Here is a 24,792-nt window from a genome sequence, read left to right as displayed (position 1 = left end):
ATCATGGACTCTAGCTTCGTCCACAACTCATACGCGTTCGTGACTCGAACACGTGCTCAAAGAGGCTCTTGTCTATGTACTTTCTAATTGTAGCTACCGCCTTACGACTCTGAATCTCCCACTCCTTATCGGTTTTGCCTTCTGATTTCTTATCAAGGATAATGGGCTCATATAAATCTTTGCAGTAGAGATGATCTTCCATCATCGGTCTCCATTACGTGAAATTGTCTGCGGTAAGCTTGAACATGTCTCCATCATTGGTTATGCCACTGGTCTCCATCTCGTCTCCCTCAGAACCCGTTGAACTCGGGCTCTGATACAACTGTTGGGAACTCAGTTCCCTCAAGCTCGGCTCATGGGCCTTTCTTTGCGGAAGACAATCAATAAGATCCTTATCTCGGATCTCGACAATACCTAGGCCTGAACTTCACCAGGTCGGGCAGCGCAGCGGAAAATCAAAAACAAAACAGAGAGAGAGAACACAAACAGTTTTAACGTGGGAAAACCTTCTTCAATGAAGAAGTAAAATCCCACGGTCCTAGTCCAGATCAAAAATCCACTATGAAAATAATGGTTACACAGAATCAAATTCACCAATGTGGTGGTTAACTCAACCTCTCCAACAATGGTGATAATCTAACCTCTATAGAGATGTTTCACTTAAACTCTCTAGAGATCTCTCAAATACAAAGCATAAAGCTTTTCTCAAATCTCTCAAATAATTTTCTATCTAATTTCGAATCTCTCTTAATCTCTAACCTAGCCTCCACCCACAACTAATGAATATATAGAGGAGGTGAGATCTAGGGTTTAGGGTTTTTAGGAAACCCCTCAATGGGCTTGGACTTAGCATTGAAGGAGGAAGCCCAACAGAATCATGGAGTCATACGCTATTTTTTATTTTATTACGTACACTATGAAGTTTGTTTGTTCTGGATAGATGGGCATAAAAAGCAAAGAAGTAAACTATTTATAATTGAATTTACCATTACTGAAATGAATAAAATGATGTGATATTGTTATTTGATTCGTACTGCATAATTGAATTTACCAATCATCATCCATTGTTATTGGATAGATGAGCATAAAGTGCTTCGGTGTAGTAAAATCACAAAATCATTTCAGTATTTTGATGATTGCGGCGGCTTGAGGGGAGGAGAGAGAAAGGATGAGGGGAGTGGGAGAGATGATGGTGTAAAAAGGTTAATTTTATACCATAAATCTTTATCATTGGATGAGATTGTAATCTAACGGTATTGAAAGAGGTAGGCAAAAGTAGGCAAATTAAGAGTAGGAAGAATAACTTATCCCTAATAAATAATCCTACAGTGTCATTATTCAATTCAAATTTAGAATTTTGTTACTGATGAATGCAAGTGAATAAAAGGAGTTACTACCAGAACCCAAGAAAAAAAAAATTGCATCTATATATAGGAAGTTCTCAAATATTCATTACATATTGATTTTGTAGTAAATGTCTATATACTATTATTGACAAATAAAATTCTTGATAAGCATTACATTCTATCCAAGACAAAAAAAGAGTACTAGATTAATATCAATGAATGAAGAATAAATCTTATTTATGAGCGGCATCATTCGTGCCAGTGATAAAAAGTAGAATTTTATTTAAATGATTACAATAAAACCTTCGAATTCTTTCGTTTTTTTTTTGTCAAATAAATTGCCGTTTAATATTTGACAGATTAAAATAGTTATTAAATAATTTTATTTATATTACCTTCTTACTCTATTAATGCTTTTTCATTTCACTTTTCACAAATTAGAACCTCTGGAAGTTATAATTATTTTGAAATAAATGGAATAATTGGCATTTAAAAAAATGAGGGATATGCTAGTGAACATAAAAATATTTACTTTACAGTAGGACATGGTAGTTAGTGGTTGAGAGCAATAAAAAAGGTTATCTCACTCTGGCTAACATTTTCAAGCTCTAGGCTTTCGCAAGTCGGCAGAGACATCTAATCCTAAAATCCTTTAATTACAACCTTCCGGAATATAGAAAGAATAAATGGTTACTCCACTATACATTTTGGTTTGGACCATTCTGGCCCAGGGAAAGGGAGGGAAGGGAAATCAATCAAATAACATTGAAATTAAAAAATGCTAACTTTACAGTAAAAATCTTTCCTTTATCTAAATCATCAAGGGAGAAAGGGAAAATCGATTAGTCAGAAATTTGCATCATCCTCTACAAAATTCAATAAAAACCCCAAAACCGAAGTCTTAATATCATCATTCGTTCCTTTATCTTTGGTTTCAAAAACGCCCTTCATAATTCTCGTGTAAAGCCTTTTAAGTTGTGGAATGCTGTAATTTTCACTACGCTGGACAAAAAGTTGCTTAAGAAAAAGCTCCTTGACAGACTCCTCTTGTCCTGAAAATTCACCATCTAGCATTACGAAATCATCAAGATTGCTGCAATCAGCAAGGCTATTTGTACCAGTTTCCTGCACATTTGCATCAATTGACATTGGTTCCAGCCTTTCAGAATTTACGTCATTTGCCTGATGCTCCTGGGAAGACTTTGATGGTACAGAATCTTCTGGTGACTTGTCTTCTGCTATAAAATCCAATTGAGAAAAAAAAAACCTTCAAAATCAGCATTTGAACAGGAAGTTTACAGGAAGAATGAAAAAAGTGAACAAGAAATTAATCATTGGAAATCAAGTAACACCAATATCATTTTGTTTATAAGCATAATCAATCATATAAAAACAAGTGCATGACAAGCAACAACTTGAAGAAGTATAGAGAGAATCCACAATTCTTAAAGATGCCTCTCTAAGTCAACACTATCATGCCTCACCCATGCTTAAGACCAAAAGAACGGTTCTGGTCAAAATATTCACACTTCCATCTTCGTTATTGCTTTTCTTAATTAGTATAACTTCCTAATGTTTCAGAATCACGATAGCAAAATAGCAATACTAGTATGTATAAATGACATTTAAAGAAACCATTTGTATTACAACCGTCATACATTTGAGAAATAATTCATACTGCAAAGGCATTTCATACCTGCATGCGCAACATCCGTGATCTTCTTACTCCGCTTCAATACTTCATAACTCTGGTCCATATTAACCTCAGGTTGGACATGGCGAAGTCGAGCACTCGTTCTAGTAGCAGTACCCAGCTGTACAACAGGAGTAGCAGGGAAGGTAGAATACCCTAATTCATCAGGAAGATGAAGTGGGCCACCTTGGCTAGCAATCTTGTCACAGTATGCAACTAGTGATGGATCCATCTGTGAAAGCATCCCATGCACCTGAAAAAAAAAACAAGGAATAAGATCAGGAGCAATTTCCAGACAATAATCATAAAAAAACACCAACGTAAACCTTAAGACAAAAGAAAGTCCACACACCGCATCGCGAAGCTCACAAGCTCTACTGACAATCCTGGTGCCATTGTAGTCCTCTCCATTGTAAGCCTGAGTTGTGGAAAGAAGGATCAAACTTGGGACATGCTTTAAATATTAAAAGTAATATGAAGCCTTTTCAACCAATTTAGCTCAGCCCTACTTGTACTTGGTTACAGAATGATCATCTATACATATATAGGACCCAACCCAAGCAAAATTTAAAAAACTTAAGGCGCAGGATGCATGCCTTTGCATTGGAAACAATAAGATCAATGTCCAGCAGGAATGCAACACATGAGATATAGTGCCTGTTGTCAACATGCTGCAGGATGGTAGCCACGTCCATTGGGTTCTGTATGATTGACCGATAATTAGGTGCGTCTTCATCTGAGACTGGAAAATAGAAGGCATTAAATCGCTTGTCATACAATATCCTGCAAAAGGGAAACAAAAAATATATTGAGAGGGAAGAGAGAGAGGTTGCATGCATTTAATTAAAGGTGTATGTCAAGAACCAACTCTTCCAAAAACTTTTATTAGGTGAAAACACATGAATGATTTTATATTATATTTCTAACATGTCCCATCACGCAACAACCCTTTGAGCTTGAAGATGGACAATACACATATCCACCTATCTTGTGCTAAGAAATTTAACAATATTTATAAGTAAAATGAGACAGCAAGGATTGAACTCTAAATCATTTGATCATAGAGGCTTTAATACCATGTCAATAGCCAACTCTCCCAAAAACTTAAGCTATTAGATGAAGACACATAAATGATTTTATATTATATTTCTAACAGTATAAATGTGCCAAGCGAAGCCAACAATTGTAAATTAAGCATAGGTTGACATACCGATTGCAAACATCTCTAAGGCACATTCGCAATCTCCGAAGTGCATGTTGCTCTGCTTCCACATTTGCTTTTAGCTCAGATACCTTCGGACCACTAGCCAATTTTGGTGCCTTGGGAAGTTCAGGAAGGCATCCTGTATCCTGGGATTTCTTGTTGATTCCCTCCAACAATACTGACATAGCAGCTTCTATTAAATGATTGAAAAACAAAGTCCTATCTTTCGTAGATGGCATGCTCACTTGATAACTGTTCAAAAGGGAAATAGAGGGTGAGCATATAACCAGAAACAAGAGCCCAGGCGTGAGGAATACTTTTCAGATTTGAAAAAGAATACTCAACTAACATTCTTAGAAATTTTCAGCCTTAGCCTTTGAACTACAGTTATTCAAATACTTGTAAGAATAAGAAACAATAGAAACTTTGGTAAAAAGAAAAGGCACTTAATACTGATAGGAAGCATTAGCATTTGCAATGCTGAGATTTTTACCTCTCGTTCAATTATGCAAAATACATTTAACTAATAGTAGTAGAGATGTATGAAAAGTAATGTGATGTAGACTACTGATCTATCTGTAACACCCCAAATGTGTAAATACATATAGGGTGCACCTTCATCATGCATTCAACGCGCGGAAGTCTAAATTTAAACTTTACGAATGCAAATATCAGAGTGCGGAATGGAAACACATAACCATACTTATTCCATATAAAATTAAAAGCGTTAAAACGTCAATACAAAATAAATAACACTAAACATTATTTAATGTAATCCCAAAAAGATTAACTAATCATAAATAAAAACATAATTTATGCCGCATCATAAGCCCAGTCATAATGTGGTTGTGGTTCCTCTAGCCATTGTGTACTTAGTGCTTTATCGAAATCATAATGTGGAAAAGCTTCTATTAATAATTTCATAGCCTCAGTCCATAGGCCTCTATCTGTTAGATCCTTTAGTTTCTCTTCCCAGGTAGGTGGAGTTTCTTCTTCTTTACGTACCAGTCTCTTACCCTTTATTTCCCACATAACTTTCTTATTACTTTCTTTCATCTTTTCCTGAAATGGGTGGTCAAGGGGGGTGAGATTTTGGGGAAAATCTCAGTAAGGTTCACAGCTGGAGCATTCTCCAACTATGACGCTTACTCCTGCAACAGTTTATAATAACAATACAAAATGGAACATTTAACATCATCATATAAAAATATCATGCCATCATCATCATCATCATATTCCTGCCGGCTTTTACGGACTTACGGAGATACCCAGAGTCCTCGTCAGGTTGCAACTGGAGTATCAGTGCACAGGCCAACATTTAATAGCATGGTTTTAAGTTTCAAAAATATCATAATCACATAATGTAAAGCACTATAAACATATTGCAGTCAGACCATAACTTATCATAGTTTCATAATGGTGGCATACATAGAGAGATTACTTCAACAACTTTAAACACTTACTGTACTTGTCGTTCTTTACTTGTATACTTTCAACTTTTGATCTCTTTACTTGCCTGTTTGCTCCCTTGACTCCCTAACATCATCATATCATCTTTTAGTAACTTATATAACATTAAACATTTGTGTTTTATCCATGTATAGGTCTCGGCTTTGCAGGTTTAATTACCTAGAGGAGTTGTTTTGCTTACTTACCCACTTGTGTAGGTTTTAGGACATTATTAGGTTATCATAACACTTAATAGAATTATTAAAGATTTCATTCTAGGCATGTATAGGTTCGGCCACCATAGATAAACATCTAGGAATATAATTTTTAAAACATGCTTTCAATTATATTATTAACTTAACATGGTTAGATCCTTTCAACATTAATCAAATAAAACCTCTTTTAGCTACATACCATTCGGCCTTATTGCCCTAAAATACCTAAGGGATTACTTCTAAAACATGCTTCTAACATTATTGATAATTTATCATATTTAAATCCTAGAGCATCATTCAAAACATCATCTTATATATTCGGCCAACTAAGGTTATGATCATGCAAAATTGATTTAGAACCTAGGTTACTAAACATGCTAATCTAACATCACCATTTCATCATCTTTCATATCATTTAAACATCTCTTCATGCTTATAATTATCATACATGGTTCGGCCTTCTAGGGATCATATACTTAGGATATCACTTTCATGCTTTTACATGTCATTCCTAACCAAGAAGGTTCATAGGCTTACCTTTGATGATGATCAACGACTTAAGAAAACACTTCTTGACCTTTGACTACTTTGAATCTTCTTGAATGAACTTCCTTCCTCCTTGAACATACAAGGCCGCAAGCTTAAAGAGAGGAGAAGAGGGATTTTCTTGCTTAGAGATGAAGGGTTCTTTGGTGGAATTATTAGGAAGAAGGACTAAGATCCAGGCTTGTATTTGATCTTGGAACAATTAGGTATTTCTCACTAGCACACTCACCATCTCAAAGCATTCATGGACTTCACAAAATGAACTAAACTCTTTGTTCTTTCCTTTGGTAGTGCCGCGGCTATAGAGGGAAAAAGGAGAGACTAAAGCTTGTTCAAATAGGATACCTAGAAGCCTTGCCATTACTTGATTGCTGGTAGGTTTCGATCACATTAAATGAGAGTAAGGTGGTGATTTGTTGTCATAGGTTAGATTGCTTAATTTAGGGACAAGAACATGATGTCAATTTCCTTGATTAAGGAAATTGATTGCTTGATTTAAGGAATTGATGATGTGTGACTAATCGTCATTAAAAGTTGCTCCCTTGATTTAAGGGATTGATGAGGTGTGACTAATCGTCATAAAGGTTGCTTCCTTGATTTAAGAAACAGAATTATTTGATTGATTGACATATTGTCATCAATTTGCTTGATTTAGGGAAAGTGATTGACTACTAATCATCATAATCCTAACTTCCTTGTTTAAAGGAATTTGACTGGCTTGACTTAAGGAAATTTGATTTGCATTTAATGGCTTGAAAATCAAATAAAATCAAATTCATTTCCTACACCTAGGCCGCGGATTTTAAATGCTTGGAAGGAAAAGATTTCCTTTAATTTTGGACCATGATTTATTCCTTAAGATTATGGACCTTTAACCTATTAACCTGACCTAATTTGTGCCTATTTTCCATGATTTTATGACACTTTAAATTGACTTCTTAGAGCTTGTTTTCTCTAGTAAAACCGTGGGCTTCTTGCTTGTAGGGAAAGAATTCTAATTTAATTCCTAGTCATATAGTATTATGTCATGGCCTTACTTTGGGCTTTAACTTGATTTGGGTTTCATTTACCTTATTGGACTTTACTTTATCATATAGAGCTTTCTTTGTATCACTTGGACTTGTCCACATTAAATGGAATTAAAACTTCCTTTGTTGGGTTATACTTTGATCCATGAATTCATTGGATCCCTAATGCTTATGTCTTTGGTCCATTGGACCCATACTTCTAATTTACTTAATCATAAACTATTTCATCTGAAATGTCTCGTTTATTAATTATCATAATTCTTCATTAATCATGATACAATATTTAGGGTTGTTATATCCTCCCCCACTAATAAAATTTTCATCCCGAAAATTACTATAACTCGGGGTACTTCTGTCTAATCTCATCTTCTCGCTCCCAAGTTGCTTCTTCGGGAGTCCTTCCTTGCCATTGCACTTTTACCATGGGTATCACCTTGCTGCGAAGCTGCTTCTCTTCTCTATCCAGAATCTTGATTGTTACCACCGGGATCTTCAAATTAGGTCGTACTTCAACTTCATCCGGTAATACAACATGTGAGGGATCGGCTACATATTTCTTCAATTGGCTAACATGAAATACATCGTGAAGATTTGCCAAATTTGGAGGTAATGCCAACTGATAAGCTACCGGCCCCACCCTTTTCAGAATCTGATAAGGACCGATATAACGCGGACTTAACTTTCTTACACCGAGTGCTCTTCCAATACCTGTAATAGGAGAGAGCTTAACAAATACATGTTCCCCTACTTCAAAGTCTAGGGGTCGGTGCTTCAAATCATAATAACTCTTTTGTCTGTCCTGAGCATTCTGCATCCTGTCACGAATCATCTTTATCTGCTTAGTTGTTTCGTTCACCATATCTGGCCCAAACATTTCTTTATCGCCCACTTCTTCCCAGCATACAGGTGTTCGACACCTTCTTCCATACAGAGCTTCATACGGGGCCATTCCTATACTTGCATGATGACTGTTGTTGTAAGAAAATTCTGCCAAAGGCAGATACTGATCCCAACAACCTTCTCTTTCTAAAGCGCAAGCTCTTAACATGTCTTCCAGTGTCTGTATTGTTCTTTCAGTCTGTCCGTCTGTCTGCGGATGGTACGCCGTACTCAATCGTAATTGAGTTCCGAACGCCTGCTGTAATGAATACCAGAATCGGGATGTAAACTTAGGATCCCGATCACTGATTATACTTTCTGGTACTCCGTGCAGTCTTACAATCTCCTTCGCATAAATTTGAGCCAGCTTCTCTGTCGTGTACGTTCCTTTCACCGGTATAAAGTGTGCTGACTTGGTCAATCTGTCGACCACTACCCAGATGGCATCGTAGCCTGCTTGAGTTCTGGGTAGACTGGTTACAAAGTCCATAGAAATACTTTGCCATTTCCATTCGGGAATATGCAAGGGCTGTAGGGTGCCCGCTGGTCGTTGATGCTCTATCTTTACTTTCTGGCACACCATACATTTGCTTACGAATCTTCCAACATCTCTCTTCATTCCTTTCCACCAGAAATTATTCTTCATGTCTGCGTACATTTTGGTGGCTCCTGGGTGAATCGAGTACTGACTCTTGTGGGCTATTTCCATCACTTCATCTCTCAAGAGTCGTGTAGGGACGACAATTTTCCCTTGAAAGGTAATTATACCTTGTTGATTTAAACTAACTCCAGGTTGATTTCTTAACCGTTTCAAACAATCTACGGCTTGTTGGGCTTCCTTGATCCTCTCTAAGAGTTCATCTTGGATTTGTACTGCGTAATATTCCTGTCCGCATTCACTGTTTACCACTGCGAGATTTAAATCTCGGAAATCTTCAATCAATTGTTGTTCGGCTATCATCATACTTGCAATTCCTCTGACTTTTCTGCTCAAGGCATCAGCAACTACATTTGCCTTGCCGGGATGATACTTTAGTTCAAAGTCATAATCTTTCAGGAATTCCATCCATCGGCGCTGTCTCATGTTCAGCTCCTTCTGATCAAATAAGTACTTGAGGCTTTTGTGGTCACTATATACTGTCGTAGTAGCACCGTATAAGTGATGACGCCATATCTTCAAAGCAAATACGATTGCTGCCAACTCAAGATCATGAGTGGGATAATTCTCTTCATGTGACTTCAACTGTCGAGATGCGTACGCGACTGGTCTGCCATTTTGCATAAGCACACATCCCAAACCCATCTTTGAGGCATCACAATAAACTTCAAATGGTTCTTCAGGGTTTGGTAATGTCAGCACTGGGGCTGTCGTCAGCATCTTCTTTAACTCCTGAAAGCAAACTTCGCATTCATCAGTCCACACAAAAGGGACTTCCTTCCTTGTCAATCGGGTGAGTGGTAACACCCGCTTCGAGAATCCTTCAATAAATATTCTATAATACCCTGCCAATCCAAGAAAGCTTCTTATCTCTGTGACCGTCTTGGGTCGCTCCCAGTCAACTACTGCTTTGATTTTACTGGGGTCCACCGCTACTCCTTTATCTGATATCACATGCCCAAGGAATTGAATCTCGGGCAGCCAAAATTCACATTTGGATGGTTTGGCGTATAGCTGTTTCTCCCGTAATATTTGCAGCACGATTCTCAGATGCTCCTCATGCTCCTCCTTGCTCTTTGAGTATATCAATATGTCATCGATAAACACGACAACAAATTGATCCAGATAAGGTTTGAATATTTGATTCATATACCCCATGAACACTGCTGGGGCATTTGTCAGTCCGAAAGGAATGACCAGGTACTCGTAGTGCCCATATCTTGATCTGAATGCTGTCTTCGGAACGTCTTCCGGCTTGATCCGGATCTGATGATATCCTGATCGGAGATCGATCTTTGAAAATACTCTTGCACCTCTCAGCTGATCAATTAAGTCCTCAATACGAGGCAGTGGGTACTTGTTCTTCACAGTAACCTTGTTGAGCTGTCGGTAATCCGTGCATAGTCTCATTGACCCGTCCTTCTTCTTCACAAATAATATTGGCGCTCCCCATGGAGACACACTGGGTCTGATAAAATTTTTCTTTATTAAGTCTTCCAATTGCTTCTTTAATTCCACAAGTTCAAGTGGTGACATACGGTAGGGCGCAATTGAAATTGGCCCAGTTCCCGGTACTAGCTCAATAGAAAATTGTACCTCTCGTTCTGGAGGGAAATTGGTGATATCATCGGGAAAAACATCCTCAAACTCCTTAACCACTAGAATGTTGGACAGTGGTATCTCTTCTTCTCCTACAAGAGTTCCCATCATCATCATGGAGCATTCTCTTGTTTCAGGCGCTGAGTTTTCTTCCGCTCCTTCTTTGCCGATAATCAAACTGCGATTGCTGCAGTCAATCACCACTCGCTGCTTGGCGAGCCAGTCCATCCCTAGAATCACATTGATCTTCTCTAGTGGGAGGACTATGAAGTCCTGTTTGTACTTCTTTCCTTCATAGATAAATGCGACGTCTCTACATAGTAGGTACGCCTTAGCAACTTTTCCCGTCGCGGTCATGATCCGCAAAGGTACTTGCAGTCTATCAGTAAATAAATCGTACGCTTTCGCCACATAATCGGCGACAAAAGAATTCGTAGCACCAGAATCAAATAGTACATCTAAATTTTCATGGCAAATATAGATCGTACCTTTGACCAGTTCAGCTGCCTGGTCTGTCGTGTGTTGATCGAGGGTGTAAACTCTGCCCATCCTTGGTGCTTCTTCTGTTGCTTGTTGGTTTCCCCATAGTGGACAGTTCTTGACATAGTGTCCTTCTTTTCCACACTTGTAGCAGTTTGGGGTTCCACTTAGACAGTTACCGTAATGGGGCTTCTTGCATTTTGGACAGTTCGGAGGTTTGTTGTTGTGGCTGTTGTTTCCCCGGTAGTTTCCGGGTCTCTTGAACTTGTTGTCATCTCGCCTGGGCTGCCAGGGCTTTCCTCCGTTGTTTCCTCGCCATGGTCCAGTCTTTCCTTTATAACCATTCCCGCTAGCTTCCACGGGTTTCTTCTGTTGGCCAATAGCTTCCACTCTTCTGCATCGATTGATTAGGGTTGCAAAGTCAAATGGGTCGTTGCCGGCTACTAGCTCAGCAATTCTGGGATTCAGACCTCTTTGAAACTTCGCCATTAGAAAGTCTGGTAAAGGCATTGCTCCTCTGTACGTTGCCAATCTTAGTAACTCATTAAACTTAGCATGATACTGGTCCACCGTCATCGTTCCTTGAACTAGTTTGTCAAATTCTCCTTGTTTACTATCCCGGATTGACATCGGAAAGTATTTCTCCAAGAACATTTCCTCGAACACGGCCCAAGTTATAACCGCATTCTGCATTTCCAACGGTTGGGACACATTCGCCCACCAGTGGTGAGCATCTCCTTCCAGCATGTACGTCGAGAATAGCACCTTCTGATCGTCGGTGCATTGGATAACTCGAAAAAATCTTGTCCATTGCTTGCAGCCATTGTACAGCTGCCATTGAGTCAGGACTTCCTTGAAAGGAGGGTGGTTTGTGCTTTCTAAACGTCAACAGTAGTCCTTGGTTATCTTGACCTGCCGCACCGTTTCCTGGAGGAGGTCGGGATCCTTCACCATGACCCCCGGCTCCTGTTCCCGAGCCGCTTGCTCCGTTATTGTTTGCATTAGCATTTGGGTTCCTTCTGATCTCATTCATTATATTCTGAAACATATCTCCCGTGTTGGTTTGTAATTGGGTGATGGTGTCCCACAACGTGTTAATTTGTCCTTGTATATCTTGCGTAGGGGTTCTTCGTGGAGGCATCTTGCTGTACATAGATATAGCAAATGGTTAGTGTTCCATCCTAATCCGAAATTTTGCTCTGATACCATAAATGTAACACCCCAAATGTGTAAATACATATAGGGTGCACCTTCATCATGCATTCAACGCGCGGAAGTCTAAATTTAAACTTTACGAATGCAAATATCAGAGTGCGGAATGGAAACACATAACCATACTTATTCCATATAAAATTAAAAGCGTTAAAACGTCAATACAAAATAAATAACACTAAACATTATTTAATGTAATCCCAAAAAGATTAACTAATCATAAATAAAAACATAATTTATGCCGCATCATAAGCCCAGTCATAATGTGGTTGTGGTTCCTCTAGCCATTGTGTACTTAGTGCTTTATCGAAATCATAATGTGGAAAAGCTTCTATTAATAATTTCATAGCCTCAGTCCATAGGCCTCTATCTGTTAGATCCTTTAGTTTATCTTCTCAGGTAGGTGGAGTTTCTTCTTCTTTACGTACCAGTCTCTTACCCTTTCTTTCCCACATAACTTTCTTATTACTTTCTTTCATCTTTTCCTGAAATGGGTGGTCAAGGGGGTGAGATTTTGGGGAAAATCTCAGTAAGGTTCACAACTGGAGCATTCTCCAACTATGACGCTTACTCCTGCAACAGTTTATAATAACAATACAAAATGGAACATTTAACATCATCATATAAAAATATCATGCCATCATCATCATCATCATATTCCTGCCGGCTTTTACGGACTTACGGAGATACCCAGAGTCCTCGTCAGGTTGCAACTGGAGTATCAGTGCACAGGCCAACATTTAATAGCATGGTTTTAAGTTTCAAAAATATCATAATCACATAATGTAAAGCACTATAAACATATTGCAGTCAGACCATAACTTATCATAGTTTCATAATGGTGGCATACATAGAGAGATTACTTCAACAACTGTAAACACTTACTGTACTTGTCGTTCTTTACTTGTATACTTTCAACTTTTGATCTCTTTACTTTCCTGTTTGTTCCCTTGACTCCCTAACATCATCATATCATCTTTTAGTAACTTATATAACATTCAACATTTGTGTTTTATCCATGTATAGGTCTCGGCTTTGCAGGTTTAATTACCTAGAGGAGTTGTTTTGCTTACTTACCCACTTGTGTAGGTTTTAGGACATTATTAGGTCATCATAACACTTAATAGAATTATTAAAGATTTCATTCTAGGCATGTATAGGTTCGGCCACCATAGATAAACATCTAGGAATATAATTTTTAAAACATGCTTTCAATTATATTATTAACTTAACATGGTTAGATCCTTTCGACATTAATCAAATAAAACCTCTTTTAGCTACATACCATTCGGCCTTATTGCCCTAAAATACCTAAGGGATTACTTCTAAAACATGCTTCTAACATTATTGATAATTTATCATATTTAAATCCTAGAGCATCATTCAAAACATCATCTTATTTATTCGGCCAACTAAGGTTATGATCATGCAAAATTGATTTAGAACCTAGGCTACTAAACATGCTAATCTAACATCATCATTTCATCATCTTTCATATCATTTAAACATCTCTTCATGCTTATAATTATCATACATGGTTCGGCCTTCTAGGGATCATATACTTAGGATATCACTTTCATGCTTTTACATGTCATTCCTAACCAAGAAGGTTCATAGGCTTACCTTTGATGATGATCAACGACTTAAGGAAACACTTCTTGACCTTTGACTACTTTGAATCTTCTTGAATGAACTTCCTTCCTCCTTGAACATACAAGGCCGCAAGCTTAAAGAGAGGAGAAGAGGGATTTTCTTGCTTAGAGATGAAGGGTTCTTTGGTGGAATTATTAGGAAGAAGGACTAAGATCCAGGCTTGTATTTGATCTTGGAACAATTAGGTATTTCTCACTAACACACTCACCATTTCGAAGCATTCATGGACTTCACAAAATGAACTAAACTCTTTGTTCTTTCCTTTGGTAGTGCCGCGGCTATAGAGGGAAAAAGGAGAGACTAAAGCTTGTTCAAATAGGCAACCTAGAAGCCTTGCCATTACTTGATTGCTGGTAGGTTTCGATCACATTAAATGAGAGTAAGGTGGTGATTTGTTGTCATAGGTTAGATTGCTTAATTTAGGGACAAGAACATGATGTCAATTTCCTTGATTAAGGAAATTTAGTGATTGCTTGATTTAAGGAATTGATGATGTGTGACTAATCGTCATTAAAAGTTGCTCCCTTGATTTAAGGGATTGATGAGGTGTGACTAATCGTCATAAAGGTTGCTTCCTTGATTTAAGAAACAGAATTATTTGATTGATTGACATATTGTCATCAATTTGCTTGGAAAGTGATTGACTACTAATCATCATAATCCTAACTTCCTTGTTTAAAGGAATTTGACTGGGTTGACTTAAGGAAATTCGATTTGCATTTAATGGCTTGAAAATCAAATAAAATCAAATTCATTTCCTACACCTAGGCCGCGGATTTTAAATGCTTGGAAGGAAAAGATTTCCTTTAATTTTGGACCATGATTTATTCCTTAAGATTATGGACCTTTAACCTATTAACCTGACCTAATTTGTGCCTATTTTTCCATGATTTTATGACACTTTAAATTGACTTCTTAGAGCTTGTTTTCTCTAGTAAAACCGTGGGCTTCTTGCTTGTAGGGAAAGAATTCTAATTTAATTCCTAGTCATATAGTATTATGTCATGGCCTTACTTTGGGCTTTAACTTGATTTGGGTTTCATTTACCTTATTGGACTTTACTTTATCATATAGAGCTTTCTTTGTATCACTTGGACTTGTCCACATTAAATGGAATTAAAACTTCCTTTGTTGGGTTATACTTTGATCCATGAATTCATTGGATCCCTAATGCTTATGTCTTTGGTCCATTGGACCCATACTTCTAATTTACTTAATCATAAACTATTTCATCTGAAATGTCTCGTTTATTGATTATCATAATTCTTCATTAATCATGATACAATATTTAGGGTTGTTATACTATCCTTCAATAAATTATGATTTTGAGAAAAATTACAAAGGGTAACTTTGACAATGAAAAACAGTCGCTCTACATAAGCGAACTTAAGACTTTTTCTGTTAAGGAAAAAAATCTTCGTGTTGAACTCCACTACTAATTTCCAACATACAAAAAACCCCAAATCTAGAAAAAAAATAATTGCATAAAGCCAGAGTGCTGGTATAAAGAAAAATAAACATTAGCTTGGAACTCGTATCAAATATTTGCTGTAAATTAGATCAAACGTACACTGATCGATGAGGGAAAACTGAAGGAGGGACTTCCTCTACTTCAACAAGTGCAACTGAGGATGTCCCGAGTAGTAAGATAGGTAAGTCAGATGGCAATTCTTCTAGCAAAGTCAGGAGAACAGCTCTGAGTTGTTCATGAGCCTGCAAGATTATTAATCCAATCAAACTCAGGTTGCATTAAAGCAGCAATACAATAACAGGAAACCAGTATGAATGAGATATAAATGTCAGACATACAAATCAGTTTATTTAGCATACAAGTGCAGATAATTAATATATGTACTCACAGTTTTCCACCAAACATCAAACTGGGGTAAATAGATAATTGATGGAGTTGTTTTTCTAGCTTCACCAAATATATGTACCAATGCTTCTTCCGGTGTCTTTGCACTCGGACTTGACAGAAGAGATGGAAGTCCTAATGAATGTACAGGATATTTTTCCAGTTCATGTAAACCGCAGGGCCAAGATGATCCTGTTAAACTAGAGCAGTAAGTATATTCAGTATTCAGTTGTTGAAATGAATTTTTTCGATAAAGTTAAAAGGTTCCATGATAATTACCAGCCCTGTACCTTCACCACCACAATGTAGAATCCTAGGCCGATACACAAGTGGAATTGCAGACCCATAAGAAAGCATCGAAAGTTTGGTCAATTCTGATGCAACAGAAACTGGAGGGAAAATATCAGATATAATACTCATGGCTTTCTCTAGATGTCTCTGAAGACATGGTTGAACTACGAGAGACAATGGCCTAGAGTGCACAATAGCTCCCCTATGAGCAGCAGGAGTGATTGTAGACATAGCTTCAATAAAATGATACTTTTCTACCCTGACAGAATCAACATCTATGAGAAATTTGTCATCACTGGTATAAACCTGTGGATATTTTTCACGGAAAGCACGAATGGCAGCTTCTGTACAGAGTGCCTTCAGGTCAGCACCACGGTAACCAACACAACTAGCTGCAAGTTCCTTTTTCAGTTCCTTTGGAGGAGGATGCTTCCACTTACGAGTATGAATGTCTAATATTTCAGCACGTGCCTCACAACCAGGCAAGGGAAAGTTAAATTCACGATCAAATCTACCAGGACGTCGCAAGGCTCCATCAATAGCATCAATCCTGTTGGTAGCTCCAATTAAAACAAGGTAGGGACCTCGTGGAATGCAGGCATGGTGATGCCTTAGCTGATGTCGTGGGTGGATCTGTTGGAGAACAGATAGCATTGAACTGACCCGCTTAGAGACTCCACAAGGATTCATTATGGAGAGTATCATTGGATTTGTAAAGTCTCTGAACGTTTGGTAGTGCAGGATCGTCCTAGACTTAAGGATGTCATCGAATACTATGTCCTAGAGTTATACTTTGACTGTACAACTCTATACGCCTAAAAATGGGGAGAACATTGTACTCTTGGGTATAACTCGAATACATGAGTGTAGATGGACATGCCGAAAGGACTCACAATCCCCTATAAGGGATTAGTCGTTCACAAAGACCGGTAGGGCTGAGATGACTTCTAGTTGACTCGGGAATCTATGCATAGTAAGAGATCATGAAGAGTCATGATCTGTCTTAGAGTCAATAGAAGAAGATTCCTAGTTCCTGTGAAATATTATATTTAGTCAATAAAGAGAGATGATACTCTATCCTTGCTCTCGACTAAATGTGAATGACGATGTGAGGGATAATGCTGGCACGGTATCCAAATCAGAAAGGTAGATCACTTGATCAACTCAATTAGTTCTGGGGCTACAGAGCATTGCTAGTGTATCATGTAGTCATTAAATAGATTGGGCCTTTTAAAGGTGTCTAAATGGTTCAAGTTTATTTATGTCAGTAACTAATTGAGCCTAATGGGTCACACACAAAGTTTATTCCTTATTGCAAGTTATAGCAAGTTTGGACCAATAATGAGTTATTGGGCTTTGTCAAGACTATGAGTCAAGTTGGATTGGAGTAGGGACTCCAAGCCCACTTGATCCATGCGCCCTTTTGGGGCATTAGTGGTGAAAGATTTTCCTCCACTAATGGGCCCAAATATGATGATAGGTCAAAGAAGCCTTGGGGCATGAATCCTAGTAAGTCAAAGAGTTGACTTGACCAAAATAAGGTTTGGGCAAATTTGAAATTTGAAATTTGAAATTTGAATTTCGAATTCGAATTACAAACTTGGATAAGATTGAATTTATATTTAAGTTTAAATTTCAAATTGGAATTTGAAATTTGAATTTGAATTTTAAATTCTATTAGGTTAGATTGTTGAGAATAATTTAAAATTATTTAAAGGAATAATCCAATAGAGATTGGATGAAGATTTTCTCAACTACTTTTTCATTTGAATTCAGAATTTAAATGAATACCGTTGCAACAAAATTTCTGATAAAAGGAAAGGTATTAAAGGGGCGCATAATTAAAGGGAGTGAATCAAGGAACGTCCCTCTCATCATTCAATATCTGCGCCTAATTAAAGGTGGCTGATGAGGGGCGCCTAATCAAGGGAGAGAATCAAGGAAAGTCTCTCTCATCCTTTTAATGTGTGCGCCTAATTAAAGAGAGCTGATGTGGGGCGCATAAAGAGATGGAGAGAATCAAGGAAAGTCTCTCTCATCACTTTAACTAGTGTGCCTAATCATAGGAGGGGCTTATGTGGTTGATCAGTTTTTTTTTATAAAAACCTGATGCATCATCTCTCCTATGTGTGTGTAGAATTCGAAGAAGAAAACGCTCCAACCTTTCCTTTTCTCTCTTGTTGCACCATCACCTAACCTCAAGACACCATTATAGTATTGAGAAAAATAATCCACCGAGGATAAGGAGGGATCAAGGAGAAAGAGTTCTCGTTTGCAAGAAGGAGATAATCGTGTGGATCACCATTGGAGGGCGTCATCTTTTTGCGCCTACAAGTGTAAAGGTAATTCTGAAACCCTATTTCGTTTCAACGAAAAGCATTCAGACATGGGGTGTATAGATGGTCTATGCTTCCGCTGCGAAAATTTTTTATTTTCCACCCATGTATGCGCACCATGGTATGACTATGGTGCAATCTTTCGAACCTTCAAAATATACAAAATACATAAAACATAGGAGCTAGGAAACAACCACACAAACATGAACAGAACAAAATCTGAATTTTGAAGTATCACGTTGTCTGTGAAACCACAAATATATGGATCTATATCGGAAGTACCTGTGCTTTAATTAAGAGACCAAAAGTCAAAAACACAATAGAATATCTGAAAATTGAATTACTAGTCTAAATTTATAAACTAATGAAAGAACAGAGAAAATAAATACAGAAAAAGTTCGCACGCTAAGACTTGAGAAGCATAGAAATCTATTAAGTAAAGGACAATTACCAAGTTTAAAAGCAAACAACAGACTGTACAAGATATAAATAAATTAGCATGCCACAATTTTCATTAGAAGAAAAAATGATATTTCATATAAATATTTGTAGTTACGTGGTTGCGAGGAAATAAATTCTTCAAAAGGGAAGATGCGAGGTGATACAACCATGAGATAACATAACATGATAATAGGAAAAGTCATATATAAAAAGGCTCATTTAATCTCATATTATATAGGAGAGAAAATCTCTTATATTGTAAACACACATATGGTGAAATTCCTCATTTACAAAAAAGAAAAGAAAAAGAATATCACGATTTTCGATAGATTTATTGGAGATAAAACTACTCCCATATTGCACGAGAATAATTTTTTCCATATAAAAAACATAAATTTAAAAGTCCTCGTGAGTGCTAATTGAACTTTCCGTTGGAATGGCTTTACCCATCATACAATTTGTTCAAAGCAAAGCAAACTGCAGGACAAACTACTAGGTGTGGCAATTTGTGTGACCCGCCCCGCCCCGCCACCAACCCGCCAAAAACAGAACGGGGCGAGTTGACCCGCCAAAAAATATGGGTTGAAAAAATGAACCCATTCCGTTTTATGGTGGGTTGGCGGGTCAACCCACCAACCCGCCAATTAAAAAATAAATTAATTAAAATTTAAAAATAAATTATATTTTATGAATTTTTCTAATATTATTTTATTTTATTTCACATTTCTCTATATTTTTTTAGTCTTAATCTTAAATGTATACTAATATTTGTCAAACATTTTTTAGAAATTTATATATAGATATCATTTGTCATAAATAAAATTGTTATTCTTTATTTTTTCTAGGAATTACTAACATAAAAAAAAATTTGGATATCACAAAAATTTAAGGACTAATGAAATACTACAAAAATTTGGATATCACAAAAAAAATTATAACCCGGCGGGTCAACCCGCCCCGCGGCAGGTTGAACCCGTTTTGATCCACTTCTAGCGGGGCGGGTTGAGGTGGGTTGGTGGGTTGAAAATCTCAACCCAACCCACCCCATTTTGACGAGTTGGCGGGTTGGCCCGCCAGGCTCAATCCATATTGCCACCCCTAATTTTCATTCCCACCATGAAATGTTTGGGTTGGGTTTCTATTTTTGGTTACCAAATGGCCCAATATGATCGATCAATGGACTCCACCTTTTCATCCGAAAGTAAATTTATTGGGCGGGTCATGCGTCACGGATCTGAATCCGGGTCCGGGTTCTTCAATAGAAAAATATTGGGCGTTTGGTTTGCAGCATAAGCGTGAGAGAGAAGGAGAAATAGAAAACAGAGAAGAGAAAACAGAAAGGGTTTTGGCCTCTGAAACTCACACAGTGTTGCGTTTCGTTCTTTATTCCTCTCTCTCACTCCAAACTTCGATGAAACCCTAGCCATGCATCATGCATTCCCCGCGATCAGATTTACTATTCCTTCCTCTTAATTTTTCTCATTGTTTGACTCATATTTTCGTCTCTTTCTATTTCCAATCATCACAGAACTTGACTCAGTAGTGTTTTTCGATGGATTTTGGGTTCTCGAGTTCCCTATTGTTTGCTTCATTCGCTTTTTGACGAAGCCTTGCTTTTTTCCTTTTTGGCCTTGACTTGATCCTATCACTTGTGCGCACCTGCCAGGAAACAGGGCAAGCTGCTGTCCTTGTCTTCATCTTGCTTTTCCTGGTGCGCCTAAGATTTGAGTTGTAATACATGAATGGTCGGCCATAAATGTTTGGCCTTGACTTGATCCTATCACTTGTGCGCACCTGCCCGGAAACAGGGCCATCTTGGCCAGACCATTTTGGATACATGGAAGAATGCTAACTTTTGTGATTAAAAAACAAAAATTATGTGATCAGCATATCTCAGTCAGCTACACCTGCAGAAATCAGCAGCATCTACAAAACTTAAAATTTTCACAAGATACAGATGTACAGAAAAATATCACAAGCTTAACCAAAAACACCAAGCCAAGGATATAATATATTTCACAGCAAGCTCATGCTTACCGGTATAAGAAACACAAATAGGAAAGTTTCTCTTGAATATATTCTTCTTAGCTAAAGCATATTGATGAATTAAGAATTGAACAATTAAAGGACTTCAAGAAACAATCAAGGACTTCTTGACTAAACCTTTTGAAACTTATACTAATTAAAGAAACAATAACAACAACAACAAAAGCCTTTTCCTCCTTACAGGTGTAGAATTTCAAATATTTGTCCAACAAACATGACATATTCATGTTCTATGGAACTTCGAGAAACCTAAAGTATGTTCAAGATTATTTAGGTACTAAAACTAGATAATCATGAAATTAAAAAATTAATTTCATATTTTTATTTCATCAACACATAATGTTTGCTTGCCATTATAAGGGGTGCAACAAAAACCAGGAATACCTATACTCAAATTGATGCGCAACATTCAACATAGCTGCAAGTGACAGATTCTAACATCTAAGCCTCAAACTAACCTAGAGTCAAACAACACATTTATCAACATAAAATAAAAATACATGAAAACAGGGCAAGCATTATGTGTTGATGAAATAAAAATATGAAATTAATTTTTTAATTTCATGATTATCTAGTTTTAGTACCTAAATAATCTTGAACATACTTTAGGTTTCTCGAAGTTCCATAGAACATGAATATGTCATGTTTGTTGGACAAATATTTGAAATTCTACACCTGTAAGGAGGAAAAGGCTTTTGTTGTTGTTGTTATTGTTTCTTTAATTAGTATAAGTTTCAAAAGGTTTAGTCAAGAAGTCCTTGATTGTTTCTTGAAGTCCTTTAACTGTTCAATTCTTAATTCATCAATCAATATGCTTTAGCTAAGAAGAATATATTCAAGAGCAACTTTCCTATTTGTGTTTCTTATACCGGTAAGCATGAGCTTGCTGTGAAATATATTATATCCTTGGCTTGGTGTTTTTGGTTAAGCTTGTGATATTTTTCTGTACATCTGTATCTTGTGAAAATTTTAAGTTTTGTAGATGCTGCTGATTTCTGCATGTGTAGCTGACTGAGATATGCTGATCACATAATTTTTGTTTTTTAATCACAAAAGTTAGCATTCTTCCATGTGTCCAAAACGGTCTGGCCAAGATGGCCCTGTTTCCGGGCAGGTGCGCACAAGTGATAGGATCAAGTCAAGGCCAAACATTTATGGCCGACCATTCATGTATTACAACTTAAATCTTAGGCGCACCAGGAAAAGCAAGATGAAGACAAGGACAACAGCTTGCCCTGTTTCCTGGCAGGTGCGCACTAGTGATAGGATCAAGTCAAGGCCAAACATTTATGGCCGACCATTCATGTATTACAACTCAAATCTTAGGCGCACCAGGAAAAGCAAGATCAAGACAAGGACAACAGCTTCACAGATTGCCAAGATGTTGCGTCAAGTGAATCGGAAAGGACAAGATTTGAATACTAATGTAAGTATCTGCATTTAAAATGAGTTCTAGAAGCATAATTGCTAATTGCTATGGATATTTTATTGTTTAAATTGCATGGGTTCTGTATATAAATCACTCAGATTGTCAGGCATGACATTGGCGTCATGAATTTTTTCTGGCCTCTAAGTCAATTTATGGATATATGAATATCTATGTAGTTATTAATTACATTTTTTATTGGTCAAATATTGAATGTTTATTTTTTCATCCAAGGATAACAAGCAGGCTGAGGCAATCATGAAAGAATTATATCTTAAAATCCTTCTATTTCTAATCTTTGTTGCTTCTGTACTGGCTTGCAATTTTGCAGTGAGATCCAATTTCTCATTGGTATACCTTAGGTTTCCATATTTCTTAAAGCTTCCCCTGTTTTTTAGGAACCCTAATGATCGAGGATCTGATGAACTTGATTTATTATTAGACAATTCTTAAAGATGCCTCTCTAAGTCAACACTATCATGCCTCACCCATGCTTAAGACCAAAAGAACGGTTCTGGTCAAAATATTCACACTTCCATCTTCGTTATTGCTTTTCTTAATTAGTATAACTTCCTAATGTTTCAGAATCACGATAGCAAAACAGCAATACTAGTATGTATAAATGACATTTAAAGAAACCATTTGTATTACAACCATCATACATTTGAGAAATAATTCATACTGCAAAGGCATTTTATACCTGCATGCACAACATCCGTGATCTTCTTACTCCGCTTCAATACTTCATAACTCTGGTCCATATTAACCTCAGGTTGGACATGGCGAAGTCGAGCACTCGTTCTAGTAGCAGTACCCAGCTGTACAACAGGAGTAGCAGGGAAGGTAGAATACCCTAATTCATCAGGAAGATGAAGTGGGCCACCTTGGCTAGCAATCTTGTCACAGTATGCAACTAGTGCTGGATCCATCTGTGAAAGCATCCCATGCACCTGGAAAACAAAAAAAAAGGAATAAGATCAGGAGCAATTTCTAGACAATAATCATAAAAAACACCAACGTAAACCTTAAGACAAAAGAAAGTCCATACACCGCATCACGAAGCTCACAAGCTCTACTGACAATCCTGGTGCCATTGTAGTCCTCTCCATTGTAAGCCTGAGTTGTGGAAAGAAGGATCAAACTTGGGACATGCTTTAAATATTAAAAGTAATATGAAGCATTTTCAACCAATTTAGCTTTGCCCTACTTGTACTTGGTTACAGAACGATCATCTATACATATATAGGACCCAACCCAAGCAAAATTTAAAAAACTTAAGGCGCAGGATGCATGCCTTTGCATTGGAAACAATAAGATCAATGTCCAGCAGGAATGCAACACATGAAATATAGTGCCCGTTGTCAACATGCTGCAGGATGGTAGCCACGTCCATTGGGTTCTGTATGATTGACCGATAATTAGGTGCGTCTTCATCTGAGACTGGAAAATGGAAGGCATTAAATCGCTTGTCATACAATATCCTGCAAAAGGGAAACAAAAAATATATTGAGAGGGAAGAGAGAGAGGCTGCATGCATTTAATTAAAGGTGTATGTCAAGAACCAACTCTTCCAAAAGCTTTTATTAGGTGAAAACACATGAATGATTTTATATTATATTTCTAACATGTCCCATCACGCAACAACCCTTTGAGCTTGAAGATGGACAATACACATATCCACCTATCTTGTGCTAAGAAATTAAACAATATTTATAAGTAAAATGAGACAGCAAGGATTGAACTCTAAATCATTTGATCATAGAGGCTCTAATACCATGTCAATAGCCAACTCTCCCAAAAACTTAAGCTATTAGATGAAGACACATAAATGATTTTATATTATATTTCTAACAGTATAAATGTGCCAAGCGAAGCCAACAATTGTAAATTAAGCATAGGTTGACATACCGATTGCAAACATCTCTAAGGCACATTTGCAATCTCCGAAGTGCATGTTGCTCTGCTTCCACCTTTGCTTTTAGCTCAGATACCTTCGGACCACTAGCCAATTTTGGTGCCTTGGGAAGTTCAGGAAGGCATCCTGTATCCTGGGATTTCTTGTTGATTCCCTCCAACAATACTGACATAGCAGCTTTTATTAAATGATTGAAAAACAATGTCCTATCTTTCGTAGATGGCATGCTCACTTGATAACTGTTCAAAAAGGAAATAGAGGGTGAGCATATAACCAGAAACAAGTGCTCAGGCGTGAGGAATACTTTTCAGATTTGAATAAGAATACTCAACTAACATTCTTAGAAATTTTCAGCCTTAGCCTTTGAACTACAGTTATTCAAATACTTGTAAGAATAAGCAACAATAGAAACTTTGGTAAAAAGAAAGGGCACTTAATACTGATAGGAAGCATTAGCATTTGCGATGCTGAGATTTTTACCTCTCGTTCAATTATCCAAAATACATTTAACTAATAGTAG

At 37.2% G+C, this 24,792-nt stretch overlaps 1 pseudogene; it reads right to left on the bottom strand.

Moving 5' to 3' along the window:
• Nucleotides 1-2,192: 2,192 nt before the first annotated feature.
• Nucleotides 2,193-24,511, bottom strand: LOC133308482 (ATPase family AAA domain-containing protein At1g05910-like; annotated as a pseudogene).
• Nucleotides 24,512-24,792: the final 281 nt, after the last annotated feature.

Source organism: Gastrolobium bilobum, unplaced genomic scaffold, assembly GCF_033153095.1.
Source record: "Gastrolobium bilobum isolate Gb01-03AN ecotype WA unplaced genomic scaffold, APGP_CSIRO_Gbil_v1 utg27467, whole genome shotgun sequence".
Taxonomy (NCBI): Eukaryota; Viridiplantae; Streptophyta; class Magnoliopsida; order Fabales; family Fabaceae; genus Gastrolobium; species Gastrolobium bilobum.
This window is presented reverse-complemented; position numbering and strand designations above follow the sequence as displayed.